Here is a 21,594-nt window from a genome sequence, read left to right as displayed (position 1 = left end):
TTCTGAAAATCCCACAACACACTGAAAAACTATGACTTTGATATTGATGGTGTAGAGGATGCAAACTCCACCTGACAGTGAGATCTACATGCTCAACAAATGCTCAGACAGTAACAAACTTTGGAATGCAATTGGGAAAAAAATTCAGAATGTCAGAATTAATTACAAACTTTTTTAACTTTCAAAATAACAGTATGGTTTCTGTAGCTTCTGAAAAAGCAGCATAAGCCAACTGCATTTATGTAACCTGTGACAGAAAGGATTACCTCGGTTCTAAGGGAGCCACACATCCAAAGTACTGCACAGTGTCATTATTCAGCAGCAGAACAAATCTTGATTTGAGGCAAGAACTGTCAGCCTTCCTAACAGGGAATAACGTCACCACTTGAAAGATACACAACGGGGTGATCTCTGCAGTTCACAGCATGTTGTTTCATATTGCAGATTGTATGAAAAACTTCAAATGTCTTACGACAGGGATACCCTGATCTCCAATCTATGTAAAATGAGACGTGTAGTACATCATCTGAACTGAAGTAAGTATGGGCAAGGACGAGGAGAAAGTCTCTGCAATACAGTGAAGCAACACTCTAATTTTACAGAAAACAGGTCCTACAGGGAACCTGACAAGTTTGCTGCAAATGACTGTCAAGAAACCACCAAAATGGTATTTGTGATGCTTTCATGATGGCCATATATAAGCACAGCTAAAATTCTACTAGCTGAATACAACTGAAATTACAAGTTGGATCCATCTTAAATGCTCTTACTCCTGTTCTTTCCACACAATCTTGCTGAAGGTAAAGTTACAACTTTATTCTAAATCCATATATGATATCTTATTTTTGCTTTTGGCCCTTTAGAAATGTCAAACATAAGTAAAAGGCCCAGTGAAGATCTTCCCTGTACCTAGAGGATACACACTCACTTTGTGTTTCAGCTCAGTCACTCTAACTCTATTTGAAATAGTCCTCTCAAACCTTTCCCCACTGACTCACTTTCATAAAAGTGCTGTGAGCACATACACTGTAATTTGGTAATCCCATATTCTTGTTAGGCTGCATCAGTAGCCTTGGCTGAAGTGCTCCAGTGATTTATTTAGTGCCCTGAAGTGCTCTCAAACTCTATGCCTTTATCTCTTCTCCTATTGCAATATTGGCTTCTGAAAGGTAAGTTTGAGAAGACATGAACAAAGGTAAAAGTGCGTGTAGCAGTGCTACCTCAGTGGAGGCACTCCCGCCAAAAGATGATACTTGTATTATGCCAACTCCCTCTATATCCATGAAGAACAGAACCATAGATAGTATTGTAAGTGTTTGATATACACTTTAATAAGACCAGCCATCCTAGAATACAGAGATGGAGTCAAACCAATAGCAATCCAATTTGTACCACATGTATTTCCTGCACCATTAAAAATATATGTATTAGAATAGTAAAGCAGACAGAAGTATGTACAACTTAACATACTCCCATAACAGCATTACAGAAAGCAAATGTGTGTAAATAAAGGCCAATGAAAGAAAAAAAAAATAGAAAAAGTAGGCTTTTTATAATTAAGTTTGGAAAGGCAATTAAGGCTTGATCAGAAGGAGAAATGCAAGTAGGCTGTTTCACAGAACTATGCAGAAGAACATATTTTCACACCAGCAGGCACGACTCTGTAGGAAGGATGGGGCAGGTGTTAGAGGAACTGGATGAGAAGTAAAGCAAATGAAGATAGATGAATATTTGAAAAGCTTTTAAAATGTTTGGAATTTGAATGGGAGTCAGTGGAAAAGTACGAGCATCAGGCTGCCATTGCCATAGTGGTATTTAATGAATTTTAGTGGTAATCACTGATGTTTGTGAAAAGCAGGAAGCAACATTTGAGAAAGGCTGAACTCAGAAGTCAATTTCTTAAGATGGTATGGTCCAGGAAAGAAGTAAAGAGGTCTCAGTCCTAAAGGTATATATGAGAAATGGAACAACAGCTCTGGTGAAAATTTGGCTACAATGACAGAAGAAATATGTGAAGAATAATTAAGTTCAGGGTCAGTGTGAACACTGATATTCTGGTATCATACAAAGCACAAATGTTGGATCAGAAAGGATGTGGGGCTGTTAGACTCTTTTGCCAAACAGAAACAATTTTTCTTTGTTATGTTTATTTGAAGGAGATTGAGACAATGCAAAAAGCTAAAGCAGGTTACTAGAGAAGGATGTAGATATTAAACTCCATCAAGTATTGACCTGTCAGAGACTTAATGATAAAAAGAGAAAAAAACCCCAACATATATTCATTACTGTGGGAGTAGGTGGCTTTAAGCCTAATATGAATAAATATACAGGTGTCCAGTTCAGAAACATACAGAATGAACATTTTATTATTAAGATATCTGTCTTAATTTTGAAAACAAGAAAATTAACTTCCACAGTTATATATGTCATGATGAAGAGGAAAAAGATTAATTGTATCTTCCATGTTTAATTGCCTGATGAACTTACCCAGGTGTGAGATGAATAGTTGCTTGTTTTAATGTGTTGTTTTCAAGGGGCCAGAACTAATCTAAATAGCAATGATTAAGTTCTTATTAGTTAGATGTTTTGGACAAGAATAGCAACTGATGAATACTACGTGAAAGGCCTCCCTTCGCTAGTATATATTTCATTTACACTGTATTCATGAAAGTTTTAAACTGTCCTGGCTTTGGCTGGGATAGTTAATTTTCTTCCTAGTAGCTGGTATAGTGCTGTGTTTTGGATTTAGTATGAGAATAATGTTGATAACACACTGATGTTTCTAGTTGTTGCTAAGTAGCGTTTACACTAAGTCAAGGATTTTTCAGCTTCTCATGGCCAGCCAGCAAGAAGGCTGGAGGGACACAAGAAGTTGGGAGGGGAGACAGCCAGGACAGCTGACCCAAACTGGCCAAAAGAATATTCTATACCATATGACATCATGCCCAGTGTATAAATTGAGGGGAGTTGGCTGGGAGGGGCAGATCGCTGCTTGGGAACTAACTGGGCATCAGTCGGCGAGTAGTGAGCAATTGCATTGTGCATCACTTGTTTTGTATATTCTAATTCTTTTAGTATTATTATTGTCAATTTTTATTAGTAGTATTATTATCATTATCATTATTATTCTTTTCTTCCTTTCTGTCCTATTAAACTGTCTTTATCTCAACCCATTAGTTTTACTTTTTTTTCAATTCTCTCCCCCATCCCATTCGGTGGGGGGAGTGAGCGAGCAGCTGCATGGTGCTTAGTTGCCAGCTGAGGTTAAACCATGACAGTCCTTTTAGGACTGTGGTGGGTTGACCCTGGCTGGATGCCAGGTGCCCACCAAAGCCGCTCTGTCACTCCCCTCCTCAGCTGGACAGGGGAGACAAAATATAATGGAAGGCTCATGGGTTGAGATAAGGACAGGGAGATCACTCACCAATTACCATCACAGGCAAAACAGACTTGACTTTGGAAAAAAATTAATTTAATTTGTTACCAGTCAAATCAGAGCAGGATAATGACAAATAAAACCAAATCTTAAAAACACCTTCCTCCCATCCCTCCCTTCTTCCCAGGCTTAACTTTAATCCTGATTCCTCTACTTCCTCCCCCCTGAGCAGCACAGGGGGACGGGGAAATGGGGTTACGGTCAGTTCATCACACATTGTTTCTGCTGCTCCTTCCTCCTCAGGGGGAGGAGGACTCACACTCTTCCCCTGCTCCAGCGTGGGTCCCCCACGGGGTCACAAGTCCTGCCAGCAAACCTGCTCCAGTGTGTGCTCCTCTCTCCACGGCTCCACAGGTCCTGCCAGGACCCTGCTCCAGCACGGGCTTCCCATGGAGTCACAGCCTCCTTTGGGCATCCACCTGCTCCAAAGTGGGGTTGTCCACAAGCTGCAGGTGGATATCTGCTCCACTGCGGACCTCCATGGGCTGCAGGGGGACAGCCTGCCTCACCATGGTCTTCACCACGGGCTGCAGGGGAATCTCTGCTCTGGTGCCTGGAGCACCTCCTCCCCCTCCTTTTTCCCTGACCTTGGTGTCTGCAGAGTTGTTCCTCACATTTTCTCACTCCTCTCTCCGGCTGCTCTTTCTGTTGCACAGAGGTTTTTTTCCCCCTTCTTAAATATGTTATCACAGAGGCACTACCATCGTCACTGACGGGCTCAGCCTTGGCCACCAGTGGGTCCATCTTGGAGCCAGCTGGCATTGGCTCTATCGGACCTGGGGGAAGTTTCTGGCATCTCCTCACAGAAGCCACCCCCGTAGCGCCCCCCGCTACCAAAACCTTGCCATGCAAACCCAATACACAAACTTACTTACAAGAAAAATAATGTCACCTTGAATGTTAATTTTAAGTATTTAAGATGCAAAATAAAAAGTGAATATTTTAGTTCCATCGGTTTCCATTAGTAAAAAAAACCCAAAACACTTCTCATGCAGTCCAAGTGATAGTCTTTTTTTATGAATTCTGCCAATAATATTCCACTGTGGATCCGGTAAATCCAGACGAGCATCTTTAGAAAACCTTGCAAAGCCTTCCTTCTTGCTATTCCAGGTGAATGGTCCCTCAGTTCTAGCAGGGATTTCAGTAAAGCTATTGATTTTATGTGGAAGACGATCCAATACATGGTAGCATTGAAGGGTAGCAATATAAAATTTCAAAGTGAGTCGAAAGACTGATAGGGAATCGGGTAAGAGAGAAAGACGTATTTATCTATAACGTTAATTGTAATAGTTCAAACCAATCTCACACCTCCAACTGAGTAAAATAAAATGATGGTTAATATACAATAAAACAACAGAAATTATACTGTGCTGCTTACAGCATTCTCTGCTTAAAGCAATATAGAACTACCTCTTTTCCCAGTGAAGCAACAGAGATAATATACCTTAGACTTCTCTAAGCATAATGGAGATGGATTGCAGCAGACTAGTACATCACAAGGACTCCTCATCCTCTGTTTTATTTTGGTTTTGGCCAAATAAGCAGTCCTTTACACATCAGTTATATGGAGACTTGTATAATTCCTGTTTGGGGAGAAGGGTTGGGCATCCCAGGAACACTAGGAAGACATAAAGAAAACTTCTCACAAAATAGTCTACTTCCCTTCAACCAATTCAGGTATTATTATTCTGCCCTACTATATTAACTAGTAGTAGAAAGTCAACCAGAGAGAGAGTTTGCAACTCCGAACAAACCTAATTTATGTATAAACCAATTTCATATTTTCTCGGTGAAAATAACAGAGGATATAGGCCAAATAGCTTTCTTCAACAATTTTCCCTTAGATTAGATTAATAAATCCAAGGAAAAAATTCAGGGGTCCTAAATGGAATGCACTGACAGAATTTTAAGGTTTTACATGCTAATACAAAGGAAGATGAAACTTTCAGTGAGATACTTGCAACTTTTATTTCTGATAAACCCACTGAAGTTCAGTAAAGCTAGAATCTTAACTCCCTACTGTATATGACTCTCAAAGTTTTGTACTCAAGTATCTTGGTGAAAGTCTTCTCATTACTCTACCAATAAAATTGACAGCCAAAATCAGAATTTTTACAGATCTTTGTCATTGAGACTGTATGCAAACTTAGGCTTCCTATCACACATATCTTTTTTTCTGCTGATTAATAAGGATATCAGATGATTGGGTAGACTGTGATGCAGTGATGCTTTTTTTGGGGGATGGAAAACAGCAGAAATTGTGCACATAAATTCTTCCTCTGATGGTTCAAAATTAAATTATACAAGCTGCAAATAGTGCCTACAGCCTGTCAGAGATTCAGAAAATTGTGTCTTCCAGTCTTACTCTTTCACACTTGACCATTAGGCAATTTCCCACCCTCTGCACACCCACGAGGGATATTCTGCTCTATGCCTTTAAAATACTGAATGAGATTAGCACAGCCACAAGACACATACATGCTATTCACTCTGTAGTAGTGATGTTTTTCTAGCTCTGACTGGAAGAAAGTGTAAGGACAAGGGATATGAACATTCCGGTCCCAACCAGCTATTGCTGTTGGAGTCAGTTCTCAGTGAGACACAAAAATTCCTCTCCTTTCCTCACCCCTTTCTCACTTCTGTGCTCATTTACCTTTTCTCATACTCAAATTAGTCCTAGGGCTCTGGCTGGGACTGGCAGAGCTCAGCTTCAGATGGCTATTTCCGTCTGCTGGCCACCCCACCACTGCAGCTTGGACAGCTGTGCAAACCTGACCCTGGGTAGCCAAAGTTTATAACGCAATGTTTTAAAGCCAACTATCCCTTAAATTATTCCTTGGAGTTCTTCTGAAGCACTAGAATGTCAAATAGGAAATTCGCTTTTAAAAAGGCTAATCTGGTATAACTGAAAAATACACACTCAAAGCTTATATCACAGTTAACTGAAATAAATGGCAAACCTAGGACAGGTCAAAAGCACAGTTAGTGGGCATCATCTCATGTGGCTGATGTCACAGTACTCTCTACACAGGGATTTGGTGGATGAGGGAAGAAAAATCCTGGTACATATACTGAATATGAACATACACTGCCCAAGCTCTTTTCCTACGGATTTCAGAAGCCATACTATGCTGACTAGTCCACAACAGCTGTGCATACTTCTCTCTCCAAAAATGGGTTAACTCTGCAAAGATCAGCATTAACTCCCACACACATTTCTGCTGGAAATCTATCAGGTTGCTAGGGTAGCATGCTGTGCATAAAGGCTGCTCCCTGGCTGTGTACCCTCCCCGCAGGCACATGAAGCCCTAATTATGAGGTATATATACAGAAGAGTTTCTGTGGGCTAAGGAGAAGCATCAACATATACACTACTTCCTTTGCTCCACAAGTTACAGACCCTTTGAATTATTTTTCTGCTCCTTTGCTTATGCTTGTATCACCATATGGGAGGCTGTTTCAAACTTCACATTTATCAACCTGACCAAAAATAATACTTAATTTCTTTCTCTTACTCTTTAATTTCATTTTAAAATTCAAAGTAAACAAAACCTGAATAGAAAGCAATAAACTAAAAACTGAAAGGGGATGATACCGTGATGTGCCCCATTTCCTTACCAATTTAGATGTTAATGAGACTTTTTTCTTTTGCAAAGTCATTTAAAGACTATATAAGGAATCAGAAAACACTTCTTCATTTTTGGTCACATACTTGCGTTATAAAACTTTATTTATGTATTTCTTTATTTATTTATTGGTGCTTTTTGTTTTTTGTCTTTGTGGCCTGATGGGGAGTGGAGGGTAGTTCTTTTCTTCCTTTCAGATTCTGTTTCACTTTGTTCCTGTTGTACCTATTTTAAGACTTCCTTGCCTCCTACTTCCCAAAAACCTCCTAATTTCTTAAAGTCCAGCATTAAGCTATTAAGAGCAAGCACAGGGATGACTTAAGTGTCCTTACAAGCTAATCAATACGTCTGTAGTTAAATGCAAAGAAATGGTGGCTGAGGAACCGTCTACTGCTGGCTGCCAAGGGCTTCTATGCTATTTCCATAGTTTTCCCTGCTGCTCCAGAAGGAAAATGATGAGACTGAGATTATTCTGTATCACTACACTAGCACATAAATCTAATTGCCAAACACTTTGAGAGTCTACATATGCCAACATGGACAATATTCTGCATTTCAACCATGTAGCTTTCTAGAATATAAGAGCTGAGAAACAGAATAGAACAATCCTGCCGCTGAAAAAAAGTCATAGGTGAATTTCTTGAACAGCAGAGAGGCACAGAGGAATTACCCTTTGATATACAGTACAAATCCTTTCCAAATCCACACAGGTTAAAAATGCTAGTTGTCATATTTGTTTTATAGCTTAGCATCTTTGTTTTCTTTATGCTTAAGATGCCCTCACCATATATCCTCACAAGTATAGCTAAATTGGAAGAAGAAGATTGGAAAGATCTATAATGTTGCCAGAGCTGTCATATAGGCTATGAACGGCGAATGTTTCATTGTAAGAACTATGAAAGTATTCTGCTTACCATTTCTTTTAAAATAGATCTCTTTTTTTTTTTAAACTAAACTACAAATATCAGTGCTTTTGAAACTAAAAAGGTAAATTATTCATAACAATTAGAACAGCTGCTTTGTCTCTATCTTGTAGGTGGAAATCACAGATAAACATAACAAACATTGATAGAATTAAGTTTGAAACATTTGCAGAATTTGTATCCATGAGTTTTCCTTTTCTTACACCTAGCTCATGTAAACCGAGCCCTCCTTAGTTCCTTTCTGCTGTTTTCCTATACTCATGTCTAGGTTCATACTGAAAGGGCTTAATGTCTTTATGCTTCATACATCACATTGAGTGTAATAGGGGAAGAATTTTTTTAGGTTTGCCAGGCTGGAATTCATTCCTCAAAAGACATGAAAGACATATTATCTATTATCTTATATTTTTAATTTAACACATATTAAAAATGATGTTACATAAAAATGAAGCGATGTCAAGTTTCTAGGGTGAAATGTAAAACTCACTTTCTAAACTTGATATTTTGTGTTTAGTTTTTAAGCCTTCATTTTGTTGTGATTGTTTTTTTGCCAGAGGAGGGGTCTTTCCAACTTCCCCTCTCAGGCATGGATGTAAGTGGAATATTTATGTGAAGGTTCTCATCTTTTATTTCTAATCAGCTAAGTTTCTTTCAACATCATCCGTTTAAGAGGTATTATTATTTTGTGCTGGATTCAAGTTTGAGAATTGGACCCTATTTACATAGAGACAAAAACGTTCCCTTTTAGAGAACCATGGGCTGGGTTTTATTCATTATTTGTATTTTTCTCCACCTATCTTCCCCTGGCATCACAGTGAGCAGCCCCATTTCAAGATATCAGCTGTCTCATCTATCTTCTTTGTATTCCTCCGTTGGAATGTTCTCTACATATACAAAAGCAAAAATCTGAAAGAAAAAATCCAAAACTGTCTCCAATAGAGGAGCTTAGTGAATGAAAAAAAAACTCTAGGGGGCAAACATACGGAGAAACTAACTGCTGCTTTCTACATTTTCTTTCACATAAAACCAAATGGAAGCTAGTTTGCCCTGGGCATTTTTCTTTAGACATTGTGTAGAATACATATTCTTGTCCATTTATATTCATCAGACCTAAATCTGGAAAATGCTATCATGCCAACAAAGAACCAGAGACAGAATGTAACTCCTGTGTTGCTCCTGTGTATGATAATGTGATCTCCATGACTGGACATTTTCTTGATGTCCTCGTATGGGATGAAGATGATATCAATCTGTCTGAGTGAGATTAGCAATGTCCATTCAGTTTCCTGCCCAGACATGAGACAGAATGGACTAAAAGGCTAGAAAGTACCACAGCCCTCAAAGAACAGATGTCTCTTTTGAAATAACTCCTGGCTTTATGTTAGGAGTTAACCAAATATTTTCTGCTGCCCCTCAAATTTAGATATAAAGCTGTTAAAAACCTTTATCCATTACTCATCATAGAGTAAAACAGCAACAGAAACAGAGCACATCGTTAGAATGAAATGCATTGCCTGCTTGCAGGAGGAATTCTGTTCTGACAGATATCCACTGGGGCTCCAAAAGAGGCCTTTTTCATCATTTTGGGAACTTTGTGTAAGCTGTTTTGCTGAAACACCATTGGCTCGCCATTCCATAAATTTTGCAAGTTGAAGCAAAACAAACTGTGTGTGCTTTATGTCTTCTGCCCCTTCTGTTCACCAAGAAAGCAGGAACTTCTTAAAGATTTTGAGCATGGACCGCTGCTAGATTTCAAAGCATTTTTTGGACCACCCGACATTCATATTATCAGAGTCTTATCAGAAAACATTACAAAGATAACATAGGTCTGAAAAGCAGGTTGGAATATTATACCCTCATCCAGTGTGAAGACTGCAGCTTGTCAATCACTGACACAGTCATGGGAAGCCAGAATGGTAACACAGAAGGAAGGATGTTTTCAGGAGCATATCTCACATGAATGAAGGTCACTGGATATGGGAGATTAAAAAAAATCACTTTCCTACCAGTTTCTTACACTAACTCCTCTTAAATGTAACAGAAAGTTCAACTTTTCCATACATGTCTCAGATTTTACATTAGTCTCTGTATTCCTTGGGTTCGTCATCACTTTCCTATGGGCATTTTGACTGAAGTTCATGATTTGCTCTAAAGGGCTTTACATGTTTATTTATTGAAGTGGTATATAAATGAACAGAACATCAAAGCGAATGATTGAATATTAAATAAATCAAAAGCACAGTTTCACAAACACTTGAAGTGGAAAAGTGCTGCATTTACAAAACTGTCAGATTCATTATTCAATGTATTTACTTTCCTAATACTGATCCCAGACTCTGCAAAGGCAAGACTATCACTAGCCCAACATGGAAAGGTAGAACATTGCAAACTGCTCTGTTTTTCCTGCAAGACATTACAGTCAGGGATATGTTAAGCTACATAGGACTACACCTTTCTTCTCCACAAAGGCAGGTAGTCAGAGGTGACAGACCTGTACAAAGCTGTACAACAGGGAGCTTAAACACAGGGAGATTAAATTTTCACCAAAAGCATTCCCAGGGAAGAATACTTCCCCATGGAGAAACAGGAAAACAAAGAAAAAACTGTTATCCCAAGAACTTGCCACTGTATGTAAAAAACCCACAAGCTAAACCTAAAGCACTGAATGTTTAAGTGTGAATAAACTTTTTACCAAGTGAATGACTACATTTCATGGCATTAATTAAAATAATAACATAACATGCAAGAAATTAATGATAAATATAGTAATAGAAGAAAAAACAGAGATTACAAAGTTTATAGTTACACAGTCCAAAAAGGCCAACCAAGCAGGGATGAAGATAAGAAACTGGTTCAGAAACGTGGGATGAAGAATGCGAGAGTCACAGAGAAAAGAGATGACTAATAAAGAAACAAAGAAAAAAATAACAGAGGTTTTAAAAAAAAAGGTAACAAAATTCCAAATTAAAATTCTGATTCCAGTGAGGATTTTTGGCCATCATTTAATTCCTATGATTTATGATTTCCTCAGTAGAACTACAGCACCAAGACACTGTGCTTTTTATATTAATAGAAAATGATAAATGCCACTGCAATCAGTAACACCGACTTTCTCTTTCATCAGCTAGTGATCTGGTGCTGATCAGATGATGAAATCAAGGAAAGTGAATTGGTAAACCAGCTGGAGAAAGCATTTCTAATATGATTTAAAACAGCAACAACAGAAACAGAGGAGCTTTCTCATTTTGTTTCAGCTCACTTCTATCTATAACAGTGTGATTTCATTTACGCCTATGAAAACTGTGTATAAAATCCTTATCTAATACTTATACTAACCATAATTTATCCCCTCTCAAAGGAATAAATTACAGCACAATCCAAATACAGTGGAAGGATAAGATCTTATTTTTTTATGTCCTCCCCTGTATTTTTAGAACAGGAAATATACATGCATAAATTACGAGAAATCAATATTTTTACTCATTTCCACTTCATCAGTCAAATAGCAAAATAATCAGAAAAGGGCACCACGTCCCACTGTTTGTGATTTTGAATTGACTGAATGAGAGTTTGACAAGTCTAAAAGGCCAGCAAAAGACACACAGAATCTCTCTCATTAGATTTTGCACAACAGTAACTACAGAGAGCTATGAATGCACAGTACTATGAATAATAAAACATCTGTGAATTACATAATGTCACTAAGTACGTTCCAAATGGTATGCATATATTAACCCACAAATACAGGCTGGTACTTATTTAATACAAAATCAGCAAAAAAATAATGGTGTTTCTCAAAGGCCCTGGAAGTCCATTATGCCATCCAAATCTCACATATTAGTCTAAGAAATGTGATGTTATTGTTATACCACAATAAAAAATAGTCACATCAACAGCTTTTAGTGACAGGTAGTGATATCTTTGGGAAATCCACCAGCTTTAATGAAACGGTTTAAGTAAATATAATTTCTTCTTATATGTTCAACTGCCTGGAGTCTACAAAGAAAAAAATGAATATGAGGAAGTTTTATATATATTAAGACTCAGTATTTTCACAAGACTTCATATTGCCATTGAAATGGACAGTCAAACTACTAACACATAGCACCTTCTGACAATCAGAAAAGTCCTTTGTATCACTGCAGAGTGCACACAGCTTGATTGGAACCCTCTGTTTTAGAAGTGCCCCACCACCATCACCACCCTGGTGATAAACTATTGTAGGATTTGCATGCTTGCTGTTAGCTTTAATGAATGATGTGCTGCTTTTTCATTGCTGAAGCCAGGTTTCTTTTTAAGCAGTTATAGTAGTCTCTTGACAGTGTAATACAGAAATGGATCAGTAATTATAAAGGGGAGTCAAAATTATGATTACTCTATTGTGTGTTCTTCTTAATGACTAGTTCAGAAACAGGAACATAGGACTATTGTTTCAAACACAAGTCTGAAACCCCTAGAGATTTAAATGAATATTACATTAAAAAAAAATCACCTTTTTCCTGTCTCTATGAAATTGCCTACTCTTTCAATTAGTAGAAACACATCACTTAATAAAAATACAAAGTATGTGTTCTATTATAGGTTGATACCATTACATAGAAAAGTGTTTAATAAGGAGTAGCACACTCTTTATCCTCATCTAGTCATACTTAGCATCAGACAATTTGCCAGTTTACGACATGGAGACCTGATCCAAAACCCACTGAAGTCACAGAGACACTTTTTTCTTTTACTTTCTTGAGACAGAAGTATGCTTTTAAAAAGGTAAATGCTGTTCACCCTTTCACTCCAGCGTGCAGCACTCCAAGCCCATTTCACAACTGCCACCTCTGATGTTGTAACCTCCATGGTAAGTTAGTGTAGGAGAGGTTTATCCAGTACAAGAACAGAGGCTATAGGATTTATGAAATCAACAGATGGCCTCAGACTAAGTGTATTTAAAGGAGATTTTAATTTTTAATGAAAATAATTTGAAATCGGGTATATAACCAAAACTCAGGTATGTATTTGATCTTATCCCAGAAATAATTCAAGAAAGATCATCCAGGTTACCATATGGACTGTATTTCATTCCTCCTATTAAAAGTAGATTACAGAAGGGCTAAAGCTACTTATGATATTTCAAGCTTACCAGTATTAATTTGAATAAGATAATAGATGAGGGAAGCATGATTGGCAGTCATTCCAGCTACACAAAGTACAAATCTCATCAGTAGAATTTCAATGGATTTTAAAACTGAGTATCAATAGATTTAGTGATAATTTGATCTTCCATGTTTTAATATAGTAATACTTCTTCAGGTATCATTATTCACCATATTTTTCCTACAAAAAAATTTTGCAATATTTATATTCTGTCCTAAAATAAAATGCAGTATTGCAAAGAAGTATTATGAAAATTTGGAACTGTACACTGAGGTATTAGATATGTGCAACATAAAAAAGTCTGTTCATGTGCAAAAACTGTGAAATGCACACAGTGAGTTAGGAATTCGGTATCAGGTGCCAGCCATTGACGTCCATATCTGGGGACTAGAATTCCAATTACCTTTTCTTTCCTGGTTATGGCATGTAGGGAAGCAGCCGCTGCAGCTGTACAGGCCCTGAGAGACAGATGCACAAGCCAGAGAGATGATACAGATGTCCAGAACCTTCCCACCTGCCGCCTGGCTGAATTCACACTGGTTATTGCAAGATGTGGATAACCATCTGTACATCTGTCTAGTACTAACTGTGCCGGTTTTGCCTGGGATAGAGTTAATTTTCCTCGTAGTAGCTAGTATGGGGCTATGTTTTGGATTTGTGCTGGAAACAGTGTTGATAATTCAGGGGTGTTTTAGTTACTGCTGAGCAGTGCTTACACAGAGTCAAGGCCTTCTCTGCTTCTCACGCCACCCCACCAGCGAGTAGACTCAGGGTACACAAGAAGTTGGGAGGGGACACAGCTGGGACAGCTGACCCCAACTGACTAAAGGGATATTCCATACCATATGACATCATGCTCAGCATATAAAGCTGGGGAAAGAAGAAGGAAGGGGAGGATGTTCGGAGTGACAGTGTTTGTCTTCTCAAGTAACCATTATGCATGATGGAGCCCTGCTTTCGTGGAGATGGCTGAACACCTGCCTGCCGATGGGAAGTGGTGAATGAATTCTTTGTTTTGCTTTGCTTGCGTGTGCAGCTTTTGCTTTACCTATTAAACTGTCTTTATCTCAACCCATGAGTTTTCTCACTTTTACTCTTCCAGTTCTCTCCCCCATCCCACCGCGGGGGGAGTGAGAAGCAGCTGTGCAGTACTTAGTTGCCGGCTGGGGTTAAACCATTACACTGACACTTAAGGGCCATATTTTTTAAAGAGTTAATCACTGGAGTAAGTTATAACGAGAATTTTTGAAAATTCAACCTTATTTCCTATGTGCACTATAATAGCTATTGCAATTCTCTCTTGGTGCAGTTCAACATGGCCAGAATATCAGAGATTCAGCAGAGTCAGTACCTAGTTCATTATAAGAGAAAATTTTTACTATATTTCCAATAAATTGACAAAAATGAAATGGTTACATTTTAAGGACAATTTGCTGCCTTTTTTTTCGTCATATTAATGGGAAAAAAATCAGCATTCTGAAAATGGCAAAGCTGAAATTATCATGCCAGAGCTCAAGATTCTGGTTTTTCAACTTCAACATATAAAAGCACTGCACGTGTGCAGATGAAGAGTGTCCCAAAACTTTGTAATATTAGGACATCAATCAGCAAATTCCCATTGACACTCACAAATCATTAATAGCATTTACTTAAGCAATCCTCATCATATCCTGTAATGTAAGATGTTTTATATCTATTTAATATACCACACAGCCAAGGCACAGAAAGCTAAGGTGACCTCTTTGTTTTATATCTATTTAATACACCAGACAGTTAAGGTACAGAAAGCTAAGGTGACTTCTTTCAGCCCACACAAGCAGGTCAGTGTCATCAGCAAGAATGCAATGCATTCCCATTTCCCATTTCCCAGTTCTATGTAGTAAACCACACTGTTACAGATTATTCATTTGAAGTGAATGTAGCTCATGCCATAAATGCAACCTTTACTGAGATAGGCAATGGGACAGAAATATGTCCTATTGTATGCATGTATTACATATATGTAGAAATCTAAAAAAGAATATCAAGGGAAATCTGGAATGTTAATAGACCAAATGGCATTTCAAAAATCTATCTTCTTTTAAGCCTTTGCTAATGTATCATCTTCTCACATCACTTACAGTAATGAATTCTATAAAGCAGAGGTCCTGACATTACTGTCTGACCACCCATAGTTGTAAACCTTATTTTTGGAAAGCTCTTTTTACCTTGGAATATATTGCAATAAGCCACAAAGTCAGTGAACTGTACTACAAACAAATTAATATAAAAATCATTCTAACAACATGTAAAAACAGTATATGTTTGTCAAAAGTCATCCTACTAGAAATAACTTTTTGAGTGAAATCAAAATCTGTCTGGTACTGCTCACTGACAGTTCTAATTTCAGTGAGAATGATTCAAAGCAAAGTGCAGAAGGCTGCATGGAAGTGCTCCACAATACAAAATGAAATTGTGTTATATTTAAAATCTAATGCTATATTTAGAAACTAAATTTTCTTTTTAAATGGGAGATTAAAAATTAAAATACAGTTTATTAGTATTGCACCTATGTTTTTACCACTTTATTATTTCAATATTAATGCCAGAAATTGACACCATTAACATTAGAAAAATAAAGGGAAACTAGAGACTGCTCCAAATGAGTTTATTGGTTTTAGCTCCCTGCATACACTTCAAGTTCTTTGGGAATGCTCTGATGTCTGTACATAATACAGGCACAAGCTATGGTCAGATTCATAAAAATATCCAAACAGATCATCTCTGAAAGACAACAAACTGAACTCCACTGGGTAACCAGCAATTATCAACTCCTTATCACTGCAAGATGCTCAGACCAACTTCACATACTTTAAGCATCTGAAACACAAGGTGAGCATGGCATGACGTCATGACATAACATGAATTTTACAGACAAGTGTAACTGTACTATTTGCATTCTCCTTCCACTATCCTCTCCACACTACAAACTCTTCATCATGCATAGGAAACACCTGACTAATTGCACCAGGAAATGTACCTTTTTTATTCTACAATGCTGCCTATAGCTGCTTCTTTCAGACTCCCTGGAGCTTTAATTCACAACTTTATAATGCCCTCCATGGGGAGCATTTCAAAATGAGGGATGGAAGCAGGATGAAGGCAAACAAGAAAAACACTGAGTCTCTCACAGCTTGTCTAGTTTCCTCTTTATAATGTAGGCTCCTCAGGACAAAGCTTATGTATAGCTGTGTCACTGCCAGCACTGAGTATATAATCAGTGGTTTCACAATACTATTGAATTAGTTACTTCCATAATATGTCTTTTTTCCAATTTGTTGAAAGACTTTACCCGCTAACTATGTCAATACATTCACTTTTCACAGTCATGAAATATTTGAATAGAAACAAGTATGCTATCTATATTTGAAACCAAGATAAAATAATAAGTTTCATTTGCTTCCCTAATATGATATTTCAGGAAAAAAGGTAACTTATATTTTTTTTCTTAAATACAGCATGGTTAAATCTAAAGCATTCTTTGCTGAAAGTGCGCCGAAATATATATACAGAACTGTCCCATATACATAATGATGAAAATTAATATGTTTCAAACAATTTGGACATGAGGCAGTTTATAATGTTAAGCAAAAAAGGATTTGCTCTGAAAACCAGTTCTCCCAACTTCAGTCAAACAGAGGACATTAAAGTATTTCTACAATATCGTACTACTCTTTACAGATGTTTCTATGGATCTCATCACTGTACCTTATAAACAGTTCACAAAACAAAAATGGATCAAATAATTTTCTCTGATTGATATAATGAAAATGTATTCTCTGTTTTCACAGGTGTAGCCCCAAAGAGGCAGGTACTAGTGGCAGACCTAGGAATGAAGACTGAATCTCCCGGTTTCTAGCCCTGCAACAGCTAATACAAGCCTAGCTTTCTGCCCCTCTGTAGAAATGGCATTGTGAGGTTAGTAAGTCAAATACATGAACTATTTTCTATCATTAGATGTATGCTAAAGCAAACCAAGTGAGATGAGACATTTCTACTTAAACATGTTCCATGTTAACTGACATTAAACTTAAATGCAGAAATGTTTTGAGCTTGAACACATTTAAAGTTCCTCTTGAGATCAAGTCTCTCTGTAGTCTCAGGGAGAGAGACACCAAAAAGGGTTTCATCCTAAATATTAGAAAACCAACTCAGGCTGACATGAATGGCCCAGAGATGCCTACTTCTCACCATAAAATCTCTCAATTGTGAAACTATGCAGCTAGCTTAGATGAGACACCAAGCTTTACAATAAGCATGGTCCACCTGTTAAGATCACGCATGTGTAACTGGTTACGTGCTAACTCCCTTCTTAGAGGTGGAAGCTGAGACTGGGGCAAGTCAGGCTAGAGTTATCTTTGCTCCCTGTACACTTCTACCATTCTCACAATACAGGGGCGGATAACAGAAATAAATCATCATTCTTCTAGCAGGAAAAAGGAAAAGCAGATGGACATTTTTGATGTAGAACTATGCCCACACAGTCTTCCGAGGTTACTTAGTCTATATACAACTCTTTTGCTCATATTTGCTAAAATAAAATTTCTCTGAACACTATTCAAGAAGTGATACTTTTTTTCCAGAAACAACAATTGTCTGTGTACAGTTTCACGGTTTAAAGAAAGGTTACTTTGTGTCAAAAGCCAATTTAAAGTCCTGCTACTTTCCTGAATAGGAACTCTGCAAAATGTAACATAAACAGATAATTAAGCCTGATAAGATAGGTTACAGAGCATAATTAGGTTTACTGAAATCCTTCAGAACATTTTTCTCTGTCGTATTTCTCAAAGATAATACATAAATAAATATAGTATTAATATGTATAAATAATAAATAATAGAAAACTTTTGGAAATTGGCTTGGTTGGCACTTGCTATTCAAAATGGTGTTACTGGCCTAAACTGAGGCTATTTAAATGTGAAAAGTAATCTGATTTGGAAGGAAATTAATTTTAAACTAGATTTGAAAACGTTAATGCCTTCCCTGAATTCCACCACTGAAGACTACTGAGGGCTCTGTTGTAACTGTCAGGGGACATAATGAACTTTTTTTTTTCCCATTAGCATCATAACTCCCTTAGAAAGAGCAACAAACTGCTTTCCTGTGATAGATAGCTCTGATGCCATTTCTAGGAACTACAGATCAAAGGAAAACTCACTGCTGAAATAGTAATCTACCAGGGTATGATGAAGAATAGTAATTTGATCGTGGTTTCTTGATATTTTCAGACACAGTCTAACTAAAACAAATAGTTTAATTTTAAACAATGAAACTGTGTAGGCATGTTCATGGTGTTAGAAAAGGTTATTTAAGGCATTCATCACATATAACACTCAACGTAGATTCTTGTAAAATATTAAGAACAGTATAGAAGCTGGAACAACATTTCACATAATTTAGTTTTCCCTAAATGTAATGTCAAAAGTCAAATATAATGTCTGCAAGCCCAATAGGTTATTTTTTTACCCAATGCAGAGGGAGATAATCTTGAGTTTGTAAGTATGCATAATAAGAATACATTGGAAATTTAAATGTAGCCACTGCATTTGAGAGTACAAAGCTATCTTTTACTAGCTCAGCAAAATTCAGTCAACTTAATGACTCTCAAACAGTAAAATGAGTAATGGGTTGAGGTATGGATTATCACACCAGACTTTTTAAATGGTGAGTGGGTAAATCCAAGCCTCTGTGCTTATGGGCCTAAATGAAGATTGAAGGAAGAGTACAGATAGAGGTTTTTAATAAGCATGAGAAATCTCAAGTGAAGATTTTAAACTGTTTAATGAACGTTTGCAAAAACAATTTATTTAAATTAAATTATATTGTTCACCCTGAGACTAAAATGTAGTCTAGGTGGCGGAATTTTGCTTAGTTTAATCCTTTAGTTTAGGTTTGATAGATAGGTTAGCAAGTTGAGTACTACTGAGAAGACAATATCTACTTCTCCATCTATATTTAAATTTGCAATTGGCATCAGTGAGAGTGCCTCTACAAACTATGACAGTAAACAGTCCCCAGAAGTGCAATCATTAAGAAGAGAAAAGAGATCTTGTGCCACACAGTTCCTTTTCCCACTGGTTGCCACTTCCTACATTATTCCTACTAACAATTTATCTAACTTGTGTTTTAACTAGCTAAAGTAATTGCATATCACAACTTCCCTGATAGTTTGCTACCGACATACCTTGTTCTTTAGTGGTCTTGTATAAAACAGACATGAAAATAAAGTGATACTAAAAGAAGAGTTGTCTTTACTCATACAAGCAGTCTCACTGGGTTTATTTGGCCTGTTCATATCAGTAAGGCAAGTCAGATTTGCCTTTAAAAGCTCTAACTTAAGCTCGTAAAAGGTAGGAAAATAAGAGGCATATGGATGTACTTTTTTTTCTCATCCATGCGGGACAATGGCAAACAGAAAGTAGAATGTCACTTGTCACAAACAGGCTTTCACTCCCTCATTCTGACAGAAAAAAAGACATTGCCCAACAATAAAGCAGCCGTAGGAGGCAAAGAGGAAAGAAACATTTGAAAAAAGCTGTATCACCACTTGTAATTCTGAAACTCCCAGTGTCTTGCAAGTTGATGTCACACAAGAAAAAATCCTTCATTTGGTCTCCCACTGTTTTGTTGACCTTTCCCCATTGGTGTTGTAGCAGAAGGAAATATAAAAGTGCTTTTATTCCATACAAATTGCTTGGCTGCTAAACTCTGTGAAATCTGAAAATTACAGTAGTTGCACAATAATTTTCAAGGATCTTCTCTTGATAATCGCTTCTGACCAGAAAATTAAATATAGAAGAATGAAATTGCAATGAACACAGAAGACACAATTTTGATTTCATTCCCGGTTGCAGAATAATTTTATTGAAATACAGAGTTGCTGTATCTGAGATAAGAATCTGACCAGAGGTCCTTAACATTTCTCTTTACACTTCCCAGGTTAAACTTTTTTTTTTCTTACTAAGATAATGTCTATATTCAGAAAAAGGCTGAAAATTTCACAAATATATTTGCATACTTAATGCATTTATTTCTGCAAAATGTTACATGTTAAATATATTTTCTCATTTTTTCTCATATTTAGGTAAGCTTTGCAACTGCTCTGAACTCATGAAATATGGTCAATAGATTGCAGGTATTTCATATGTCATTTCTAACCATCTATTGAATTAAAGGAAAGAGCTAGAAAATGCAAAAGAAATAATCTGTATGCCGATTTTTCTGACAAAGCTGTTGGTACTAATTTTTATAGGTTCTTTGATATTCCTAAACAATGCATCCCAACTGAGAACAATGCTTTCCTTGAGCTCTTTTGCATCTTTTCCCTTCTCATTCCTGTATGTCTTAACTTTAATTTCCTTTCTCTCTGTATTTTAGTAATTTCCATCTGTTTCTTTAATGTAGAATTACTAAAGGTCTCAGTGTGTTCTCCTTTCAATGAGTTCCAGACTAGCAATCAAGATTAAATAAACAAAGTACATGTAGAAAACCTAAATCAATTAAAAAATGAAAGAATTGATTTTTTTATTTTAATTTTGCTCATTGATTTTGTTCACAGAAAACAAAATCAATATAGTAGCAGTATACAGACTTTGAAGTTTGATAATATATCTCAGTACAATAAAGAGGTCAAAGCCCCTACTGTATCATAAATGCTTCCACTTGGAACTAATTACTACAAGTGGAAAAAAGTGGTAGACTACCAGTTTTGAAGGGATAAACACAAAGGGTGAGCTAATTCAGACATTAATGCATAACAGTCAGGAGAGAAAAAGTGTTTTTCAGCATTGTTCATACAGTTGAAAAGCCATATTATGAAGGAAGGCAAGTGATAATACACACTTTAGTTACAAATATAATATAGTTTCCTCACACAGTTATACCAGCTTTACATCAGAAACTTGAATGGGCTGAAGTCATGTTTTATTCATAAGAAAAAGAGTTTGTTGAAAAACTATTAATACTTAAAATATCTTCTTTTGTTTTTCCTTATGATGAAGATGAAGGATATTAATTAATAAATTATTTAGGAGAAAATATTCATCCTCTCCTTTCTCTAAATCATAAACTGATATACTAAATAGTGTAATATCCAAATATATATATAAAATAAATATAAAAATTGGTATATGTATATATAAAATTGGAGTTGGCACTATAGTCTTTGTCTTTATATGATGTATATAGCTTAATAGTGATTGCAGTCAGAGGTTTTCCCTACGTGTGGTTTTGATACTGGCAATTGTACAACCCTTGGTACAATTATTCTAGTCTAGAGTGCTCTAGCCAAGTGAATTAACTTGTGTTTAACAACCAAACTGTATGTGCATACATGCGAGTGACTGTTGATTTCCCTGTTTGCTGGTAGAGTCATTTAGTATGTTTTGGTTTCTTCTCCCTATCTACCTCAATTTCCTTGTAGAGC

The 21,594-nt window shown here is 36.8% G+C and overlaps 1 protein-coding gene across 1 annotated transcript in view; it reads right to left on the bottom strand.

Annotated features, from left to right (window-relative positions):
• The window catches only part of PCDH7 (protocadherin 7), a 291,939-nt gene that overhangs the window by 215,789 nt on the left and 54,556 nt on the right, over positions 1-21,594 (bottom strand). The window lies entirely within an intron of this gene.

This window comes from Gymnogyps californianus, chromosome 4, assembly GCF_018139145.2.
Source record: "Gymnogyps californianus isolate 813 chromosome 4, ASM1813914v2, whole genome shotgun sequence".
In the NCBI taxonomy this organism is placed as follows: domain Eukaryota; kingdom Metazoa; phylum Chordata; class Aves; order Accipitriformes; family Cathartidae; genus Gymnogyps; species Gymnogyps californianus.
The sequence above is the reverse complement of the archived record's forward strand: the minus strand, read 5'-3'. Positions and strand labels throughout refer to the sequence as shown.